Source organism: Vombatus ursinus, unplaced genomic scaffold (assembly GCF_900497805.2).
Source record: "Vombatus ursinus unplaced genomic scaffold, bare-nosed wombat genome assembly UNPS02010284.1, whole genome shotgun sequence".
Taxonomy (NCBI): Eukaryota; Metazoa; Chordata; class Mammalia; order Diprotodontia; family Vombatidae; genus Vombatus; species Vombatus ursinus.
The window spans coordinates 17,895,709-17,903,198 of record NW_020950062.1 but is presented as its reverse complement, the minus strand read 5'-3'; positions in this window follow the sequence as shown (position 1 = coordinate 17,903,198).

Here is a 7,490-nt window from a genome sequence, read left to right as displayed (position 1 = left end):
CACTAATTCATAGATTTTGGGACGTGTATTTTGGATGCTCAGAGATCATCGATTACTATGCATATAGTTTATATTTAATTTTTTTATGTACAAGTTTTTTCCCCTCAAAAGAATGTAAGTGGGTCTTTATCATTTAAAGTCTTTAATTTGGTATTAATGTCCTTCCACTAATTGTCATCACCTTATCTTTCTAGTCTGGCTCTTACTCCTAGCCTCAATATATCATCTACTCCAGACAAACTGGAATACATACCGTTCTTAATTCAAATTCTTCTGTTAACTGCCTCCATGCTTATGCTCATAGTGTACCCTGTGTTTGTAATTATTTCTGCCTAGCCTTTCATCTGTTGAGTTTTGCCTATTTTTTAAAGTTCAATTCAAATGTTTCCTCCTTTGAAAGTCTTCCCTGACACTCAGTCTATGTCCTTCCCTCTGAAATCTAGCATAACACTTTTCTCACATCCTTGATACAGTTACAATGACATATGATTATATGTATACATAGGGTGGGTGATGTTGATTGAATAGTGATTATGACATTAAAAAAGCATCATGTATATATATATGTATTTATATATTATTATTATTAGTAGTATTATTAAACAGATTTGGAGGAGGACACCAACATGATGGATGGATGGTTTTACTGAGATTCCCAAGCTCAAGGGGCTTCCTTGATTTTGATACTGAAGAGATTTATAGGAAACAGAAAGGGACAGTTGTTGGGAAAAAGGAGAATCCATCCCAAGGAAAAGGACATGAGAGTTACCATCTAGGTGACCTTCTTGATGAAAATTAAGACCAAGGGGTCATAGAGTGCTTCTGCATTATTGATCCTAGGTGAGTCAGGAGGAAAGGCAGTGAAATTTTTCCCTTTTAACTTACCTACTTCCAATAAAATGAATTTTCTCCAATCCTACTTTAATTTTTTTTTATATTGGCTCTTTATAAATGGCAGTGGGCAGCTTTTGAAGCATTACTCTTTTCTTGAATGTTCATTTTTACTTCTAAACCTTAAAAATAATAAAATTTGTGAGCTGACAACACCCTAAGCTATTTGCCATATATTTTAAAAGTGTAGACATATTGAGGAGAATAAATCAAAATAACCCTTTTAGAATCAAAAGAAACATTCATTCAATTGAGCTGAGCCAGGGACAGGAGCAAAACAGAGTGCGAGCATTTGAATTCTGCAAGCTTTGCAGATGCACCTATATTCTTTCGTATTTCATAGAGGAAGTAACAAGCCACAAGTAACCTGTGGTGGAGAAATAAAAGTTACTATTTAAGTAAAAATGACTCAGGACTTTCATGTCATGTTTCAAAAAATAACAACTAATATGAATGGAAGAGCAAAGAGAAAATGCAAACACTCTAGTCTAACTGGGTAGGGAAACGGCAAATGAGTATGTGCTGTTAGTAAAGTGAAGCCACCATATTGAATAAGCATGACAAAACTTATCAACTCTGAAAGGTGGTTAGACGTCAAAACAAACAAGTAAACCCCCAAGCCCCAACACATTAGATCAGAAATCTGTGTAAAAACCCTTTAAGAATGTCTAAGTGTTTTGCTGAGTAATTTGCTTTTAGAATTATATTTTCAGCTGTTGGGTGTAAGCTGCATGAGGTCAAGAATGGTTAAATCTTTGTTTCCACAGTGCCTAAAATAATACCCAGTGCTTCCCTAACACAGTGCTTTTTGACTTGAGTTGGTTTGCTTATAATAAATGCTTACCAGGCATTTCCTAAATTGAATTGAAACTTGGAAAGAAAATGTCCTTTTAAATTTCTCATCAAGTTCAGCATTTATAATGCATTTAATCCTTTCAGCGCATGTTAATTATTTTCTCTAATCAGATATTTTGCCTGTTTCTTTATTTTGGTGCTATATAAATTGCTTCTTTACATATAGAAAAATGAGTTTAGTTAAAAGGTTCTAAACAGGGAATTGTGCAGAGTCCCTTAGAGACATTCAATTATTTTAGATTCCACACATAAAATGCATCTGTTTAGCGGAGGTTTTGTTCTGTGTATGCAATTGTAATGTCTGATCTTGTTCTATAAACAGCATCATCTATTTCCTTTCAAGGGTAGGGTTGTGTTTTGTAATTTCATCGGCTGTGCATAATGCATAACCTTTGATACCATTCCTGTGGGAAAGACATGCTTATCTGAATGAGTGATTCCCATTCAGCACCTGTCACATTTAAGCTGCTTCTTTCAATGTTGTTCCCTCAGACTGACGTCTCTTTTCCCTTAACACAGAGTTAATATTCAAGTATTGTACTCACTTGATATTTTCCCTTTGTATTGATAGTAAGCATTTTTACCAGGAGGTTTTTTTTATTCATGGTGAACACATATAAACATCTAGCTTTTAAAAACTTTTACAATCTGGCCCCATCACATCTTTCCAGCCTCATTCTGTTACTTCTCCCCTACTCTGCTATCCAACTAAATAGGCCTTCTCTCCGCTTCTTACACATGGTAGTTTATCTCTCATCGCCACATTGGTTGTCCCATGCCTAGAGTGCACTCCCCTCTCACTGTCACCTCATAGAATTCCACTCTTTTTTCAGGGCTTTGCTTAAGTGCCACTTTCAACAGCCTTTTCTGATACCCCCAACTACTAATGCCCTCCCCCTCTAAGTATCTCCTAGTAACTTGTTTGTATATTTTCTGTGCGTTTATGTGTGTGTGTATATATATGTATATATAGTATATGTGTGTGTGTATGTGTGTGTGTGTATGTATATAAATATTGAGTGGTATAGGACTCTCTCCGCGTTGGTGGATATCAATGCTGTGCCCCTCATGCAGATACTGGGACCAATGGACTTTGGGACTCAGGTTACATATGTGTATATATATTCATTGAGAATGCTGTGTTTACTTCATTCCATTTTTGTCATTGAGTAGTACTTTTATTGAGGAACAACAACAATAATAATAACAATAACTCATCACTAGAAAAAATATCAAAATTCACTCAGAAAAATGAAAGATGAATCTCAAGAGACATAGAAAAAAAATAAGAAGGAGGGCTTAGCAGTACTAGATCTCTAACTATACTATAAAACAGCACTGATCAAAATCATTTGATACTGGTTGAAGAATAGAAAAGTTGATCAATGGACAAGATTAAGTACACAAGATTACTAGGCAAACAAACAGTGGCATAGAATTAAATACATATAAGAACATCAATTACTTGGTTCAGGATATATTATTTTATGAAAACTGCCAAGAAACCTGTAAAGGAGTCTGACAGAAATTAGCTTTAGAACACTATCTGATGCTATACACCACAAAAGGCTCTGAATGGATATATGACCAAAATATAAAAAAAAATCAATAAATAAATTAGGGAAGAATGGAATTAGATTTTAAAAGTAATCATGGATGGGGAAAGAGTTCTTGATAAAACAAGGGATATAGATAAACATAAAAATATAATGGACAATTTTGATTATATAAATTTAAAAAAACCTTACACAAACCAAATAAATTTGATTAGAATTAGAAAGGAAACAGTTATCAGAAAAACCTTTGGAGCAATTTCTCTGACAAAGGATTGATATCCAAGAACTATAGGAATTGATAAAAATATATGAGAACATGAATCATTTTCCAACATATGAAAACAGAAAGTTTTCAAAACAAGAAATTCAAGATTACCAACTATATTTTTAAAATGCTCCAAATCCCTAATAAAAAGAGAAATGCATATTAATGGAACTTTGAGGCCCCACTCATACCAGTTAAATTGGCAAGGCTGATAAGAGAGGAAATTAAAAATTGTTGAAGGAACTATTGAAGGCCAGGAATACTAATGCACTCTTTGTGAAGCTATGGAATGGTACAACAATTCTGGAAATTAATTTTGAATTATATATACTTAAAAGCAACAACCTTTCTATACCCCTTGACCCAGTGATATCCCTACCTACCATGTAGCCTGATGAGATCAAAGACAGGTTAAGACTCGTGTGTACAAAAAAATAGCAACATTTTCTATTTCTTGGTTTTTAGTTTTTATTTTAAAATTTAGATATTTAATTGTTTAATTTTTCATTTAAGAAGTATTTATTCTTTCTCTCTTATCTACTTCATTTTCAATAAAAAAGTAAAACAAAGCCAAACCCTCATAACAAATATGTATAGTTAAGCAAAACAAATTGCCATAATAACTATGTCCAAAAAAAGTGCCTTCTTCTGCATATCCAGTTCATCATCTGTTGGTCAGGAAATGAGTAACAATCTTTATTACTGGTTCTCAGGAATCATTACTGGCCACTACATTAATCAGAGTTCTTAGGTCTTTCAAAGTTATTCATTTCTACAATGTTTTAGTAAACATTTTTCTGGTTCTGCTCACTTCATTCTGCATCAGTTCATACAAATGTTCCCAGGTTATTTAGAAATTATCCTTTTCATAATTCCTTAAAGACCAATAACATACCATTATATTTACATACCATAATTTGGTATGTAACTTTTTCAGTCATTCCCCAATTGATAAGCAATCACTTAATTTTTTTGTTCTTTCCCACCATAAAGAGAACTGCTATAACTATATTTGTACATATAGGATCTTTTCCTATTTTCTTTTTTCATCATTTTGGAGTATAGGCTCAAAAGCAGTAGGGTTCTAAGCATACAGAGGTGGGGAACCTGTGGCCTCAAGGTCACGTGTCCTCAGTTGTGGTCCTTTGACTGAATCCAAACTTCACAGAACAAATCCCCTTAATAAAAGGATTTGTTCTGTAAAACTTGGACCCAGCTGCACCCAAGGACCTAGAAGGCCACATGTGGTCTCGAGGCCACAGGTTCCCTACCCCTGGAAGGAGTATGCAAAGTTTAGTAACTTTTTGGAACAAGTGACAAATTGCCTTTCAGAATGGCTGTATAAGTTCACCCCACTACCAGCAGTGCATTTTCTCTTTTCTTGTAGCCTCTTCAACATTTGCCATTTTCTTTTTTGTTGCTAGTTTTGCCAATCTAATGGGTATGAGGTTGAATCCCAATCCTATTGAGCACTAAATCTGTTAATAAATTTGTGTAGGTAGTTTTTTTTTAAATAAAATTGGTGCTCCTCAACCATGAGCAATGAATATATCTCAAATTATTTAAGTCATATGTTATTTCTTTAAAAGGTGTTGAAATTTGTGAGTGTATGTGTTTTAAGTATCTTGATAGATTAACTCCAAGATATTTTATGTATTTGGTAGTCATTTTAATTGGATTTCCTTTTCTGTTATTTCCTCCTGGAATTTTTATTGTTATTGGTGATTTTGTAGATTTATTTTGTATCCTGATATTTTAGTTTCATTGCAGATTCTCAGTGGTGTTCTAAGGAAACTATCATGCCATTTGAAAAGAATGAAAATTTTAAAGTATTTTTGTTAGTATTTATTCCTTTTTAAAAATTTTGTCTCATTGTATTGACTGGTATTTCTAGAATTGTCAAATATAATGTGAAAGAGAATATTTCTTTAATTTTGTCTTTACTGGAACTAATCATTTATCAACTCCCTTGCAAATTGGCTTCTGACGTTACTCATTTTCACTAATACTGCTGTCTTCAAAGTTAGCAATAGCAATGATATTTTGAGTGCTAAATTTGATGATCTTTTCTTAGTCTTAGTCTTTTATTTATTTTGACCTTTCTGTGCTATCTAACACTGATGTACACCCTCCTGAATTCCTTCTTCATTCTGAGTTATCATGACACTGCTTTCTCCTGTTCTCCTCCTACTTATCTGATGACTCTTTCTTAGTCTTCTCTTGCTGAATCATTACCCATGTTCTAGTTCATAACAATGAGTTTTCCTCAAGGCTGTATTGTTACATATCTCCACTTCTTTTTTCTTTTATACGCCCTTATCAGTGATCTCATCACCTGTCATAGTCTCAATTATCATCTCTGTACAGATGAATCTCTAATCCCTATAATCCAATTTATAATCCAACTATCATCTAATCTTTCTACTTAGTTCGAATACATTAATAATTGCCTATTGAGTATCTCCAACTGAATGTCCCATAGGCATATGAAACTCATCATTTTCTCTTTTTTAATGATTTTTTTCAGTTGATTTATTTCTTTCTAGTTTTCAACATTCACTTCCACAAGATTCTGAGTTCCAAATTTTTTCCTCATCCCTCCCCTCCCCTCACTCCCATGCCAGCCTGTATTCTTATTGACCCTTCACCTAATCTGTTTTCCTTTCTATTATCACCCCCTTTGTCTTGTCCCCTTCCCCTTGTATTTTCCTGTAGGGCAGAAGAGATTTCTATACCCCTTTGCCTGTGTATTGTATTTCCCAGTTGCATGCAGAAACAATCTCTAACATTCATTTCTAAAACTTTGAGCTCCAAATTCTCTTCCCTCCTCCCTCCCCACCCACCCTCATTGAGAAGGCAAGCAATTCAACATAGGCTATGTACATGTGCAGTCATGCAAAACACTTCCATAATAGTCATGTTGTGAAAGACTAATTATATTTTCCTTCATCCTATCCCTGCCCCCATTTATTCTATTCTCTCCTTTGACCTGTCCCTCCTCAAAAGCGTTTGCTTCTGATTACCCCCTCCCTCAATCTGCCCTCCCTTCTATCACCCCTTCCTCTCTTAACCACTTCCTCCTACTTTCCTGTAGGGTAAAATAGATTTCCATACACAATTGGGTGTGTATGTTATTCCCTCCTTAAACCAAATCCAATGAGAGTAAAGTTTGCTCATTCCTTCTCACCTCCCTCCTATTACACTCCACTGTAAAAGCTTTTTCTTGCCTCTTTTATGTGAGATAATATACCCCATTCTACCTCTCCCTTTCTACTTCTCCCAGTACATTCCTCTCTTACCTCTTAATTTATATTTTTTAGCTATCATCCCTTCATATTCAACTCACCCTGTGCCCTCTGTCTGTATATAAAAGGTTTTATGAGTAGACAATATCATCTTTCCATGTAGGAATGTAAACAGTTCAGCTTTAATAAGTCCCTTAGATTTCTCTTTCCTGTTTACCTTTTCATGCTTCTCTTGAGTCTTGTATTTGAAAGTCAATTTTTTTATTTAGCTCTGGCTTCTCAAGAATGCATTAAATTCCTCTACATCATTGAGTGTCATTTTTTTCCCCTCATTGATTACACTTAGGTTTGCTGGGTAGGTGATTCTTGGTTGTAATCCCAGTTTCCTTTGACCTCTGGAATATCATATCCCAAGCCCTATGATCCCTTAATGTAGAAGCTACTAAATCTTGTGTTATCCTGATTGTGTTTCCACAATATTTGAATTGTTTCTTTCTGGCTGCTTGCAATATTTTCTCCTTGACCTGGGAACTCTGGAATTTGGCTATAAAATTCCTGGGAATTTTCCTTTTGGGATCTCTTTTTGGATGTGATCGATGGATTCTTTCAATTTCTATTTTACCCTCTGGTTCTAGAATATCAGGGCAGTTTTCCTTGATAATTTTTTGAAAGATGATG